Here is a 15,713-nt window from a genome sequence, read left to right on the forward strand (position 1 = left end):
CTGTTGTTTCATTGTCGATATGCAACAGCGGCCGGTCAGATATTTACCAGGGAAATATCGCCGATCAGTCACACGATTTCAGAAGTTACTTCATTTAGAAGACCAGTTTCGCATCTGAATAAGATAACTTCTGAAAACTGACGGCCATTTGAGGATTTTTCTGTGGTAAAAGGTGCAAATGTGGCGCAGTAAACTGTTTGTATGATAATTTAATAACCACGCTGGCATTTGACAATCCATAACCTGAGTGAACAATATGGCTACCGAGAAATGAGGCCGTGCTCTGTTAGTGAACGTATTTTACACTGAAGAAACTGCTATAGGCATGCGTATTCAAATACAGAGACACAGTAGGTAAACAGCGCTGCAGTCGGCAACACCTATATACGACTACAAGTGTCTGGCGCAGTTGGTAGATCGTTTACTGCTCCTAAGATTGTTTCAAGATTTAAGTGAGTTCTAACGTGGTGTTATAGTCGGCGCACGAACGATGGTACCCAGAATCTCCGAAGTAGCTGTGAAATGGTAATTTTCCCCTACGACCATTTCACGAGTGCACCTTGAATATAAGGAATCCCGTAAAACGTAAAATCTCCTGCAACACCACGGCCGGAAAATGATTCTGCAGGAACCAAACCAACGAAGATTGAAGAAAATCGTTGAACCTGACAGAAATGCAGCCCTGCCGCAAATTGTGCAGATCTCAACGCTCGGTCATCAAGTTCAAATGGTTCAAATGGCTCTGAGCACTATGAGACTCAACTGCTGTGGTCATTAGTCCCCTAGAACTTAGAACTACTTGAACCTAAGTAACCTAAGGACATCACACGCATCCATGCCCGAGGCAGGATTCGAACCTGCGACCGTAGCAGTCGCACGGTTCCGGACTGCGCGCCTAGAGCCGCGAGACCACCGCGGCCGGCGGTCATCAAGTGTCAGCGTGCGAAGCACTCAATAAACATCATCACTTTCGGAACCAAAGGCCCACTCGTGTATCCTTGATGGCTGCACGACACAAAGCTTTACGCCCCGCATGGGCCCGTCAACACCGTTATTGGACTGTTGACTGGAAACATGTTTCCTGCTCGGACGAGTCTCGTTTCAAATTGTATCGAGCAGATGGACGTGTACGGGTACGGCGACCACCTCATGAATCCATGGACCCTATACCTCACGAGGGAGTTGTTAAGCTGGTGTAGGGTCTGTAGTGATATGGGGCGTGTGCAGTTATAGTGATATGGGACTACTTATACGTCTAGATACGACTCTTATAGATGACAAGTGCGTAAGCATCCTGTCTGACCACCTGCATCCATTCATGCCCACTGCACATTCCGACAGACTCTGGCAATTGCAGTGGGACAACGCGAGGCCTCGCACTTTCAGAACTGCTACAGAGTGCTCCAGGAACACTCTTCTGAGTTTAAACACTTCCGCTGGCCACCAAGCTCCTCAGACACGAACGTTATTGAGCATATATGGGGTGTCTTGCAACATTCTGTTCAGAAGAGATCTCCACCCCGTCATACTCTTACCAATTTATGGCTAGCCCTGCAGGATTCATGGTGTCAGTTCCCTCCAGCACTACTTTTGACATTAGTCGAGAACATGCTACGTCCTGTTGCGGCAGTTCTGGGTGCTCGCTTGGGCCCTACACGATGTTAAGCGGGTGTACCAATTTCTTTGGCTCTCCAGTGCATGTGAACGGCACCAATTACACTGCTGCACTGAGAGGGAGGATAGCTGACTAAAAGGTTTGAGGAGAGGCCTGGGCTCATTCAGTTGCTTAAAGAAGACGACAACGAAATTCTAAAAAGCGGGTGAGTATACTATGGCACGTGAAAGAGGAACGCATTTTTTCTCAGTGGAAGTTACTGACGAGAGTGTGGTTGCTGTAATATGTAGCACGTGACCCGGGCAGTGTTCAGTGCTTGTTCCATGTCACGAGAATGGTCCGTCCCATGGTCCACAGCACGGAAAGTTTTGTGGTCTATTGAACACTGATACCTGTACAGAATCCAAACACTGCAAAGTTCTGAATTAGATCTTCGGTTTCTGTCACGCGTCGAAGTAGATTTTATACTACAGGGTGTAATGAATACACAGACCTGACGAATTTATGGTACTGTTAAATGGCGTGGTGCCGGGATGAAGAGCAATTGCAGACGCCGTAAGCGCCTGTCTGGTGTCGATTCACAGGCACCTCTACCCTCGTTCCTCTCTTGTTTGAAGAGAATAGACAGAGAGGACCTGTCATATGCTCAGTGGCATCTGCATCTTATCAAGACCTCCTTGTATCGCATGAGATTCATGTTTTGTAAGAGCACAACTGTCTGGAAACCAATGTTTTCATCCAACATGGTTCAAATGGTTCAAATGGCTCTAAGCACTATGCGACTTAACTTCTGAGGTCATCAGTCGCCTAGAACTTAGAACTAATTAAACCAAACTAACCTAAGGACATCATACATAACCATGCCCGAGGCAGGATTCGAACCTGCGACAGTACCGGTCGCTCGGCTCCATACTGTAGCGCCTAGAACCGCACGGTCACTCCGGACGCTCATGCAACATGAGGCTCGTCCAATAAAAGATCTGATTATTGCATCCTTCCACGAACTTGTTACCTGCAGATGTTTTCCAACTGAATGGCCTGCAAGATCACCTGAGGCGAGTCCATGTGATTTTAGGATCGGGGAATATAAAAGCACGCGTTTACTAGGAACACCGTCGGTCTCTACCTGATGTGAAGGCCAATGTACAGGAAAGCGTTGCTCGTCGATGTCTCCAGTGCTGTTATTTAACAAATTGTATAAGTGGCTGTTAATAACGAAATCAGATTTTCTAACTTGACCTTTTCTATGCACGTTCACTTCTAATCCATTATATGTGGAAACATTTCTTGCAGTCACAACGCCAGATTTTCACCTGCTGGCCAACACTGGAAACATTTTTTCCAGTGTATAATTGGCTGCACATTAATGAAGTATATCATCTACCAGGTTTCTCTGACATACGATACGATTTGTTTGATCTCTAGCACTGAAGGGGTTTGCAGCAGAGGATGTAGGCGCTTAGTTTCATAAGTGGGCGATCTCAGGGTCGAATCTCAGTGCCACAATTTTTAATTCCCGCGTAATTGTAAGGATTTGTTATGAGTGTGTAAATTATCAGTATTTTAAGATTCATAATCTTCATCCTGAATAAGAGAAGAAGTGTTTTCCTAAGTATGTCGAAAATAAAAAAAAGATGCAAGAGAACTTTCAATCGGTCTATTTACGTTATTCCTACAAGTATAATGTGTAACCTATGTCTTGCAGCAACCGTATGTAAGTCTCGACGGGGAACTAACTAGCAACCGATCACAAATAACTGTTTAGTTCAATGCCCTAGGTTTCTACACCTCTAAGGAGGTCTTCATCAGAAAGAAATTCTAAAAATCCTGTAAAGATACACAGAAAAAGAAGTATGACATACACATTAACCAAAATGAAAAAAGTTGTAACATAGCAACGTTACTTACTAGTACGTAAAGTTACATTGTGAGAAGGCACCAGTCAAACGCTAGAGAAGACGTGCTCAAGTCAAAACCAAAAACCTTCCAGCCCTTGGTACATATGCCTTGCAAACAGCAACATCAAACTGATCGGCCCACTGGGTTCCATGGATGCTACAAAAACAAGACACAAATTGCGTCGTCCATCAGGGTTGGAAAGTGACATATGTCCCATATTATAACGAAAATAATCGAATTAACCAAAAGTTAATTATAACAACGAAATTAAAAATATGAGATTTTAATTTATTTTATAAAATACGAAGTAGCCAAATGAAGTTCAACTAAGATCCATCAATTATGCTTCACGGAAATGCCCATTATGCACAGAACAGAATATTCAGCTGAAACAGTCCAAAAAAAATATCTCCATGAAGGAAACCTTCCTAGCTCACAACTGTATGAAATTTTAAGAAAAAGATGTTTCCGAACAAGGGGTAGGGAAAACGTAGTTAAATAAAAAGGAATTAAATTCCAGCGAGTAGTGTATTAAAACCTATGAAAAAATTTTTGTTACCTAATTATAATTGTTCGGTGAGGATGATACCATTGTTATTGGAAATATGTTAAGAAATTTCCGACTGTTTGAGCACGTCTAGCCTGTAACCTTTCTTTCCCCTGCGTAATGTGGAAATTTCTTCAATAGTTTTGTGGCCGGAAATTAACAGATTATCACCGCAAGTGGAATTATGTACATTAGTGCCACATTCTCTCAATAAACGTTCGTTATTGCTGACGCTGAAAGATCTTCTTGTTAGTCCTATGTTATAAACAGGGCACGTATCAAAAGTGACTTCATAAACTCCTGAAGTGTTTGCAGGAGCAGCTGCGAACTGCAGATTGTGAATAAGATTGTTATGCACGTAATTTTAGTAAAAAAATGGCAACTTTGCACCCATATTTTTTAACTAGAGGACGACGAATTCAATAGCAAACAGGCCATAGATATTGAATCGAAAAAACCTTTTTATACTCGATACGTTACTGCCAGAAACAGCACTGATGCCTGAAGTAGCATTTTCAGGTCAGTTTTAAATTTGAAGATATTTTCAACTAATGAGGGATCATAACCGGTATTAACTGCAATATGTAGGTCTGCACGAGTCAATGTGATACTGATCGTAGAAACACTGAAAACAACTATTGGAATATTGCACGTGTAATCATGGTTATATACTTCCAAACTTCTAGAGACAAATCCGATTTTTCAGAGCAAAGATTACGAAAAGAATAAATGATTCGTTTTAGGGTACTGACAGTTTGCACCGTCGTAATAAACTGCTGTTAGATTTACACGGAAATGAAAAAAAGAAATAGCGGCAGTGGGGCAACTACGTGCCTTCGCATTTCTTGAAAACTAGTGAACATATGCGGCTACAATTTCAAAACACCATTTTCTCGAAAACGCTTGAGTTACATCTTCGTGATTACATATAGTTAAGTCTTACACACCCTGTCGCAATGAACCAAATAGGTAAGTTCCCATGGTCTACTTGCCAGAGCAGAACTTCACTCAAAGCCCTGAATTATTTATTGGATGTATACCAATATCTGTCTTCCCTTACAGTGGAAGATATTCCCAGATGCCTTAATACATGTCCCTTCAGAACCGTTATGCGGCTCGCGCCATGTCTTCTGCAACACCATCTTTGGTGTGATGGGGGCGTGCGGGAATGCCGTTGAGGCCGTTTTTCCTTGAGAGGCAATGAGTGAAGAGGTACGGACAGAGCGGGTCTCTGGGGCAACGGACTGCCTGTTTTTTCTGACATCCGAATGACTTCCAAGTATGTCTGGATGAGCATCTTCCAGTCACGAGGGATGTGCACCGGTAACGGAATTGGACACATTATTCTTTTGGACAACCAGATTTGCAGGCGGGCGGTGGGTCATCGTCACCCACGCAACTCTTGGAGGCGCCAAGTTTCACCATTGTTTGCACAGCACAAAGGCTTTGTATGCTCGGCGAGCTACTTTTACTTGGGCGCTTCGGTGTCGATCGAGATCCCGCGGCATTCATAAAGACTGATACTGGTCCCCGCTGTGAGCTGATAATTGTGACTGGTTCGGTTCCTGATCGTCTTTGAGTCTTGCTGTTCCTATATCTGATCTGGTTCATCTCTTGTTGTTACCTCCTCCTGTGTCTGGCCAAGCGATTTGAAGAGCGTGTCGCTCGTATCAGAACGTAATACTTTCGATTTGGTGTCATAGAGCTATGATCTGATTGCCGTTTTACATTATTGGCATTGTAATTACTTTTTATGGTCAGTGTTATCAATTTTGACGTCCAAAACATTTTTCTAGTCTAGTATTTTCTGTACTAAATCACCAAGTCGCTTTCTTTGATTAGTTGGAGCCTGAAAGCTTATGCGCCTCACCAGGGCGAATCTTGTTTCTTGTATTTTGGCGGGTTACACTCCCAAGCCAAGCATGCGTTTACGTAGGTACGGTTCATCAGCCGATCGTCCACACCTGTATTTCCCGTCCCACGCAACGGTTAAATACTTATCTGTTTCCGTCTCGTGGTGTGATATGAAGCTTTATCTCGGATGTACGCTGAGGTTCTTTACAGTTAGGTGTAAGTGGAATGGTTGCCTTGGCCAGTTACCTCATTTACTTAAACCGTCTTCAAACAACTGTTTTGTCTACGCTGCCAGAATGTAATAAGATGACATAAGTTTACACTCGCCACAGGACCTATTCCTCCGGCCATGCATGCATGAGCAAGAGAGCATTGTAATATTGTATTTATCCACCGACACTGGGCTAGTAACTTTCAAGTGAAATGAAACCTCCTGGCAGATTAAAACTGTGTGCCGGACTGACACTCGAAGTCGGACCTTTGCCTTTCGCGGGCAAGTGCTCTATCAACTGAGCTACCCAAGCACGACTCACGCCCCGTCCTCACAGTTTTACTTCTGCCAGTACCTCGTCTCCAACCTTCCCAACTTTACAGAAGCTCTCCCGCGAACGTTGCAAAACTAGCACTCCTGAAAGAAAGGATACTGCGGAGACATGGCTTAGCCACAGCCTGGGGGATATTTCCAGAATGAGATTTTCGCTCTGCAGCGGAGTGTGCGCTGATATGAAACTTCCTGGCAGATTAAAACTGTGTGCCGGACCGAGACTCGAACTCGAGACCTTTGCCTTTTGCGCCCTCCGTTGCAGAGTGAAAATCTCATTCTGGAAATATCGCCCAAGTTGTGGCTAAGCCATATCTCCGCAATATCCTTTCTTTCAGGGGTGCTAGTTCCGCAAGTTTCGCTGGAGAGCTTCTGTAAAGTTTGGAGGGTAGGAGACGAGATACTGGCAGAAGTAAAGCTGTGAGGACGGGGCGTGAATCGTTCCTGTATAGCTCAATTGATAGAGCACTTGCCCGCGAAAGGCAAAGGGCCCGAGTCTCTGTCCTACACTCAGTTTTAATCTGCCAGGAAGTTTCGTATCAGCGCATACTCCGCTGCATGTGAAAATCTCATTTTGTTGTCAGGTGGAATGTCTGTTTATCCGCACTTTTGATACTACCATAAAAGGAGATAGTTTTTGTCACCGTCAATTGTTTATAGGGGCTGAGGGAAAGTATGTGTGCTATGAGAGGAGAACGGGGAGAACACTGAAACACTGATAATAATTAGTGACAAGAACACACACACTAACTGACGAATACTCAACTTTGTACAAATACGCTCAGGCAGCTCTTGAACTACTACTCCAGGAGATAAGGCTGGATAGTAGATGGTCTTTGTAAAGCAGCAAGTTATTACGAGTTGACATTCGTTGTAGTAATGCACGCAGCCGTGCAGTACGCTGGCTGCCGGATGGCTATGTTTTATTTTTTTCGCGTTGCTCACAGCAGAGCTGGCGCTGCCTGCCTTGAGAACTGCATAGCGTAACATTCAGTCGATACGAGGGTATGGAGTCCATGAGTGGGTGCAAATGGTCTCCAAATACCCTACACGAACTAAATAATTCGTATTAGTTATTATCCAATTTTGTTCAAATTTGGTTAGTAATGGAATGATGCTTTTAAAATTTCAGATTTTTATTTATTATAGTACGGAAGATAAAGACAATTACCTAAAACTCCTAAAACCTACGCTTGTTTTTTTTTTTAAACCAAGTTAGGAACAATAACAGATTGAATTTCAATATCACTTGAAGCCATTCCAAAGTTATCAGTGCATAAAAATGAATTGGTTATAATTTTCATTTTAAAACTTGTGTCACTGTGCCTTACGTAAAGCAGAAGTCGCTAAAATTATTATTAGGTTATATTTTGCCATGTGAGTGCGTGAGAACGATTAAGTGGGTGTATGTGGGACATAAGTTAAAATTTAATATTTCATTTAACTTAAGACTTTCTACAAACGAACTGTTGGAAATTTATGTGGCAACGACGATTCAGGTGACGTATGTTGGGGTGTGCTTTCTTTTGTATAACAGCAGCCAGAGTGGAAGTTAGAAGTGGAATAAGTTTATTTATCAATTAGAAGAATATTTCGCACTTGATTAAACAAAATACAAGAATTTGAGGTTTTTTTGACATTAATTACTGTCAAATTAGTGATTGGATAAGGCAAGATTTGCCGCGAGAATGATCTGGAAGGAACGTTCTGATTGGTCGTTTGTATCAACAGCCAATCAGAATTAAGCTATTCCCGCGCGAATACAGAAGTGTGATGTAGGAGAGTACCTCGAAAGTAGTCGATTTCTAGCCGGTCTACGGATAACACGATGTCAGATCGCTCCTTAAAACTACTCTGTGAGATGAAGAAATAATGAGGTAATTTCAGTTCGAACATATCGTGACTGAAGCTGTTGGAGTTACGAGAAATTTTAATGAAAGTTTCGTGTTTCTAAATTAAATAGTTTGAGAGATAAAAGCGTGTGAACTTTCTGGTCGTAGTAACAACTCCACGTGACGTGTTTCGTGCTCTATAGGGAATATTTTGGCGAGCACCCTTTACAAAGAAGACCACGGAAACGACCGAATGTTTAACTCACAAATAGTTGTGGGTCTGTGACTGGTGGAAGGTGAAAGTTAGTCGGGTCGGACTTACTAAAATTCCGGCTGCTTTTCGGGTGAATATTTGTTATACAGACAGTGAACTTTGAATGATAACGTTTTACCATATTAAATATGGACTTGATAGCCATTCCATGAGTTTCAGTAGGAATAAACAGCAGAGTAAATCTAATTATAAAACGGTTTTCTCCAAGTAGACGGACGTTCCCGAACGCCTGATTTTTTTGATCATGAACTTTCAGGAACTGATTTTCAGCTAGAGTTACGCGGCCTCTGCGTGCTAGGTATTAGATGACGGTTTCCATCAACGCTGCTTTGCACTACCTAGCACGTATCTGCTACCACAGAGTGAAAGGACCTCGCAAGAATATTATCTAGGTTGATGGACTGAATAATAGCGTTAACTAAAACGCAGACGACCGACCCCGTTCGGCTGCATCTTGTCCCACTACAGTGTACACTGAAGATGGGATGATCTGTAGTCGCCAGAAGCAAACGATCCGGCCGAGAAGTACACAACTAGAAGGCGGTCTGCTCGATATCCGAGCTGACTTGCAACTGCTCGCTCTGTTGTCCCGTCGGCGTATGTCATTTCTTTGGAGGCACAACCGCTGCGACTTCTTATTCCGGCAACCGCTGGGCTATACGCCTTCTCTGAAGCGGGTTGTCGACCTATAGACTCCTGTGGTGTTGCGTGGATGTGCGTGCTGTCCTTAGGATACCGCTCTCCTACCTCCTACTCCCCCCCCCTCCTCAAAAAAAAAGAAAATCTCCTGGTCGTGGTCGCCTATGGCTGCGGTGCGAACCGATGGCGCGTGGAGGTCTGGGTGCAGGCGCAACAGATGGGATTGAGACCTGGGACTGAAGACGGCAACAGGCTTCCGTTCACGAACCGAAATTTGCCTTCCCACAGGAACGCCTCACGAATCACAGGAAGGGGGCACAAATACACATCCAAGACTGGTGTCTCGACGCTGGAGGACTTCCCTTGGAGAGGAAGGTGGCAAGCGCAGACCCGTTGTCCACGACGACAGAGGTTGTTGTGAAGGTGGTATCGGGGATTAGGGAGCGTCCAGCTCCCTGGGATCACCTCGGGCCGTGACCCTGGCTATTGGCTGCGTGCCAAATCTGCAAAACGAAACGCATCGGCAGGATCACAGAATTTCAGGAACGAAGCTGGTTCCGGTGTCTTTTGAGAAGTGGCCTTGTAGGGGAAGAAACAAGACAGCACGAAACGATCGCCTGTTGCCATCGCTGTCCAGGCTTCAAAGTCCTGAAAAGTATTGTGTCCTGGATCTGAAGATGAGAACCTTTGTACTGAACAGTACTTTCCGTTGGTGGGGCAGCAGATAATGCCGTCGGCAATGAGGGAGTTCGGCGCTGGAAGACGTATCTCGATGCATCGGACGCTAGGTGGACAGGAACAGTTACAAGGCCTACTCCCGTGAATGAGTTCCACGTAATTTTACCCATCTGCACCTTACATGACAACACGTAACGATCGGCTTCACTATTTGGTTGCAGGTGGAACGGCGCTGTGGCCACACGTTCAGTACCTTGGGCGGTACAAAATTATTCATATTCCTATGAGGAGAACACTTATTGCAAGATCTCGATGCCAAAAGATTGAAATAAGTGTTGCGATAGTATTGACCTATGACGTAAGAGTTCATTGGAAACACAAAGGCAAAACGACTGAAGACATCCACTACAATAAGCCATCGTGTGTTCCAGAAAGGTCCATCAAAATCACTATTGATGTGTTTCCACAAAGTGCTGGGGCGTGCCCACTCAGAAAACGTTGAGGTGGAGCCGCCTATTGCTCCATGCAAGCGGTCAAGCGTGACGTCATGTGTTCAGTCTGATCATCCATCCCTCCTTTGTCTTCACAATATCTCAGTGTCCTTGATACAACAGCTCTAGAACAACATGCTGAAGGGAGCATGCGGTGATGACCTGGTCCTGGTAATTCTCTGTGTGTAACAGTGAAACACCACGCTGTATTGTCAAGACTTACCTGTGAGAGAAGAGTAGACGTACTTCCGGCCGAATGATGTCTCCTTCGCAACCCTTTGCGCATGTAATTCAGTGCAATGCTTAAATATCATCCTTGTTCAGCGGCAGCCTTGGCATCATATCGGCGTTGGAGTGCTGAGCTACAGAGCGGTACGAGATTTCATTGTTGTAGTTCAACAGCAATAAATCCCTGCGTTAGAATTGCTGTCTCGTGTGTGGTAGAGCAGACTAGGTTGGGTGGAAGAGTGAAGTAAGTGTCTTATGATCCTTCACCAAGTAGAACTTCTTCCATATAGGTACTGATGAAACTTCGTTACACCATAAATGATGGTCATTGCTTCATTTTCAATCTGACGGTAATTTGCCTGAGTCCTCGTCAGAAGTTCAGAGGCAAACGCTAATGGCCGTTCCGCTGATACAACGCGATGCCAAAGAGCGACGCCAAGGCCAATAGAAGAAACAGCAACCGCTAATTGGTTTAGCCGGATAAAAATTTACGTTATTGAGTAGCTCCTGTTTCAATTGATCAAAAGTCAACTGACGTTTCTTAGTCACTCTGTTGCGTCCACTTCTTCAGAACGTGTTTACCTGGAAAAAAAAATTATTTCATTAACCACAAGACCAGTCCCGTTCGTCGTTATATATATCAACTTGCCTTACAATATTTTAAATAATTTTAATCTAGTGGTTTTTTTCCTGTTTAGGTATTTGGCGAGTGGCTGCACTTTCTCAGATTTGCTTTACAAGTATCTCCTGGGGATTTCGACTATAAGAAAGATCGTTAGTTAGGTTTGTTGTGCAATCTGGACGGTATTACGATTGGAATCGCTCCAGATAAGAAGAAATGGGAATCAATTGCCCAAAAATTTGAAAATGTCGCTACTTTCTCGAACTGGGAAACATATAAGGATCGTCCACCCTCTCAACTCGATGCATATAAACTATAAAGGATAATCCTCTACAGTTCTGATGGCAGTAGCCGATGCAGGATAGCGATTTCTTTAGGCTAATGTTGCAGCGTATGGGAAAGACTGAGACACTAACATTTTTCAAAACTGTCAACTGTGGAGATCTATTATTAGCGGCACCATAGACCTACCTTAGGACAAGTGTCTTCCAGGCGCAAATAACCCAAAAATTCCTCACTATCTCATTGGAGATGATGCTTTTGGCTTACATAAGCACCTCCACAAAGTGCACAGTGGAAATAGTTTGACCGTAGAGAAAAGGATCTACAACTACCGTGTGTGCAGAGCTCGCAGGTACAGGGAATGCACTTTTGGAATACTTAGCAACTAATGGAGAATCTTACATCGCGCAATTAACTTGGATACTGACTATTCTGCGGACATAGTGAAAGCTTGTGTTGCTCTGCACAATTTTGTACGAGACCGAGGTGGTTTTCAAAAGGAAAGCACATTGTCCATCTCGGGTTTTGAAGATGTCCCCTCGGCTGAAATGAGGAGAAATCAGGCAACTATATTGGCATAAAATGTAAGACATGTGCTGAAAGATTATTACCGAAATGGGTTCAGTGTGTTGGCAAGTTTCTAAAATCTGACTTACCTAGGTACTTATGATAAAAATAGTATACTGTATTATAGTTGTGATATGTGTTTTAAATAAAGGTTACTGATTATTTTCTTCATTTTCAAATCATTTCCTTTTAAATGTTCGCAGATTCGCCGTGAGTTTACCAACTGCCGTAATGTACTTGGTGCCTTATTCGACAAAAATGAATTCGTTACTTACCCAATTCTATATTTTTAGAGACGTCAGATTCATCAAAGTCGTTAAAAATTTCAACACCAACATCTTTCCATACTTCATGCGTCTTAAATTTATCCTTATATTTTTCACAAGTTGTGTCCCACAGCACTGGTTTAGACTGCACTGCAGAAATCATTCGATCCACTTCAACATCTGGTAAATCGCTCATTTTATCAGAAAAACTGCGACAACAAATAATGATAACAAGATATAATGTTTACAGACATCCACTCGCTATCAGGTTAAAACAGAAACTGAACCGTGCATGTGTGAACGCCTTGATTGCTTTCTGTTCCTTGGACGTGAGTTCTAACCTCATAGAAACCTAATGAAACCTATTCGGGTGCAGGGAGTATTCGGTCCTATACTGTTTCTATTAGGTACCGAATAGAAACCGAAGCACCGTCTCACACTTGCCGGTAGTGACCGAAAAGGAACCGAAAACTAACCGAACAGAATGGAATTGCGTACGTGTGAAACAGGCCTAACGCATGTGTGTAATGTGGCGTCATCTTTGTAGTCGTTGATATTGAGAGAAGAGATAGGGTGAATCCTGGTGCACTCCTCTTGAACGAGGCACGAAGAGGGCCATCGAGTTTAACGCCCCCATCTGGTGTGACGGTGTCGCATGTCCTCACTTAATGAGGATACCGGAGAGACGTTTTTAACTGAAGCTACCACCCCTCCTGACCTTTGCACAAAGACAGCTGCTGACGTACCCATCCAATTAATGGCCACGCTCAACGTTGCCTATCTGCGGTGATCTTACAAGGGAGGAATGTTGGCATACTTTTAGTAAATATATTATAATATTTAAGTATTTTAACAATAGAACTTGTAGTCCTACAGGCACGACTACAAATAGCCACAAACACTGCATAACAACGTTTTAGTCCCTAGATTTACAAGAAGAGTATAAAGAAAAGAAGACCAAAACATCCAGAAGCATTTTGGAGCTCATATTGTAGCAGACACGAGGATCCACTGGGTCCCTGGTAAGAATCCAGCAAGTGCTCACGTTTTCGACAGATGATGGCTCTGAGCGCTATGGGACTTAACTTCTGAGGTCATCAGTCCCCTAGAACTTAAAACTATTTAAACTTAACTAATCTAAGGACATCACACATATCCATGCCGGAGGCAGGATTCGAGCCTGCGACCTTAGCGGTTGCGCGGCTCCAGAGTGCAGCGCCTAGAACCGCTCGACCACTCCGGCCGGCTTCTGTTTTGAACACAAAATGATCAGTAATGCTAACCGGAGACTTCTGGTGTGACGAATCACACTATTTTTGCTAACTGCGTTGTCAGAGAAGATGGACGAGTGGATAGAGTTTCAGGAAAACATCTGGTTTTGGGTGGAATCTGTACCTGAAAGTCAAAAGCATCTGTAGTGTTCAACGTCATGACATTATACATGGCAATGCAAGGACCTCCATTAGAGCCACATAACGTAAACCTACAGGACATGTGCGTTGTCCTCGTGATCTCTCCATTGGCAACTTAATCCGGGTTAGCAGCTGAAAATGGTATAAAGGCAGCAGAATTCGTTACGAATAGGAGGGAAGCGTATAGAATCTGCTAGTGTGAACGGTTCAGCTGTGTAGCTGGTCTCATCAGTTGGGACAACTAACCAACGACAACAAGAATATTTGAAGTATACATGCCGACGTCACAAGCAGAAGATACAGAAGAAGACATAGAACTAAGTGGAAAATTCGGTATGAGAAAAAAGACTGACAGCCGACTGGAACCACGAAATAGGAGAAGGGATGGAAATTTCGTGCTTGGTAGCAGTAATGAGGGAGGAGATAGGCTAATTGAGTGCTCCTTTGCCTTTCAGCTGTTAACAAAAAATACACCGTTCAGAAGTCACAAATGGAGGAGATGTTTAGGGAGAAGGTCTCGAGACATAGGAATACTCTAAGTGAATTACGTCATGGCCAAATAGCGATTCGAAAATGAGATATGGGACCGCAAGGCGCACTGAGTGGCGGATGTAGACACAAACCACAAGGTCATGAAGTGTAGACTGAAGTTTATGAGAAACGTCTGAAAGACTCAGTATGGAAATAATTAGGTTATTGAAGTGCTGAGCAATGATGAAATGCGTTCGAAGTTGGTCGATATTGTGATAAGGGATAACACTGTAAGCAGTTCATTTAAAAAAGTGTGAACACAGGCAACGAGGGAATTCTTGGCCAAAAGAAGTTTACTCATTCCAACATAGGCCTTATTCTGAGAAAGAAATTTCCGAAAGTGAAGTCTTGAAACGGAGCATTGTACGTACGGTAGTGAATCATGGACTGTGGTGAAACCGGAAATGTAGATAATGGAAGCGTTTAGAGTATACCACTGTAGGAGGATGCTGAAAATTAGGTGGACTGATAAGGAATGAGGAGGCCCTCCTCACAATCAGCGAAGAAAGAAACGTACGGAAAACACTGAGAAGAGAACGGATCAGGTTGATAGAAAATGTGTTAAGGCGTCAGGGGATAACGTTTAGTGTACTAGGGGAGGGTAAAAGCTGCAAGGGAAGGCAGGGAGTGGACTACATCCATAATTACGGACGTTAAAGTTCAAGTGCTACGCTGAATGAGAAGGTTGGCGCAAGAGAGGAATTCATAGCCAAACACGTTACCAGAATTGTACCTAACAAAAGAAGGGAATGGTCAGTAGTTCTCTGATGATCAGAATATGACAGACGTACCTTTACAGCTGCTCTACTAGTAATTATTTCACGTAACAGTATTTAAAATGTGATTCAAGTAACTTCTTTATTGCCAGTCAAAAGTAAGCTCCTAATTACCCTTATAGTATGGTATTGAAAATGTCGTGCTGTTGACTTAGATCCGTTTTGCGTCCATAATTTAACAGAGCGTGCAGCAATTTAAGCAATACGTTGATTACATCCAACGATACGCAAAAACAGATTTCTCGAACGTGACTCTGTCTTCTGTAGTCTGTGAGAACTCGCCTCATATCGCCTCAAAATCGAAGATTTCATATCCATCAACAAGACACTTAGCTTCAAGATTAAACGTGATGAGTATAAATGGTGAAATAAATGGCGAGTTCATGTAGTTCCACGCATCATTGCAAATATTTGCTTACCACAAACACATTAAGAGATCATGAGTCACATTCTAACATCCCAGAATTGAGCCACATTGCAAACAGCTCATTAAAATCTTAACTGAAATATCATTAACATCTGGCATTTAATAAGACATCATTTTACACTTCTTTACCCACTTTCAAACAGCGAAGATTCGTATCTGAACTGTTGATAACATTAGCTAAAGCCACTTGACGTTCTATATAAACTGGAGCACGCACTTTTACGTCATCACG

The sequence above is a fragment of the Schistocerca gregaria genome, chromosome 2 (genome assembly GCF_023897955.1).
Source record: "Schistocerca gregaria isolate iqSchGreg1 chromosome 2, iqSchGreg1.2, whole genome shotgun sequence".
Classification (NCBI taxonomy): Eukaryota; Metazoa; Arthropoda; class Insecta; order Orthoptera; family Acrididae; genus Schistocerca; species Schistocerca gregaria.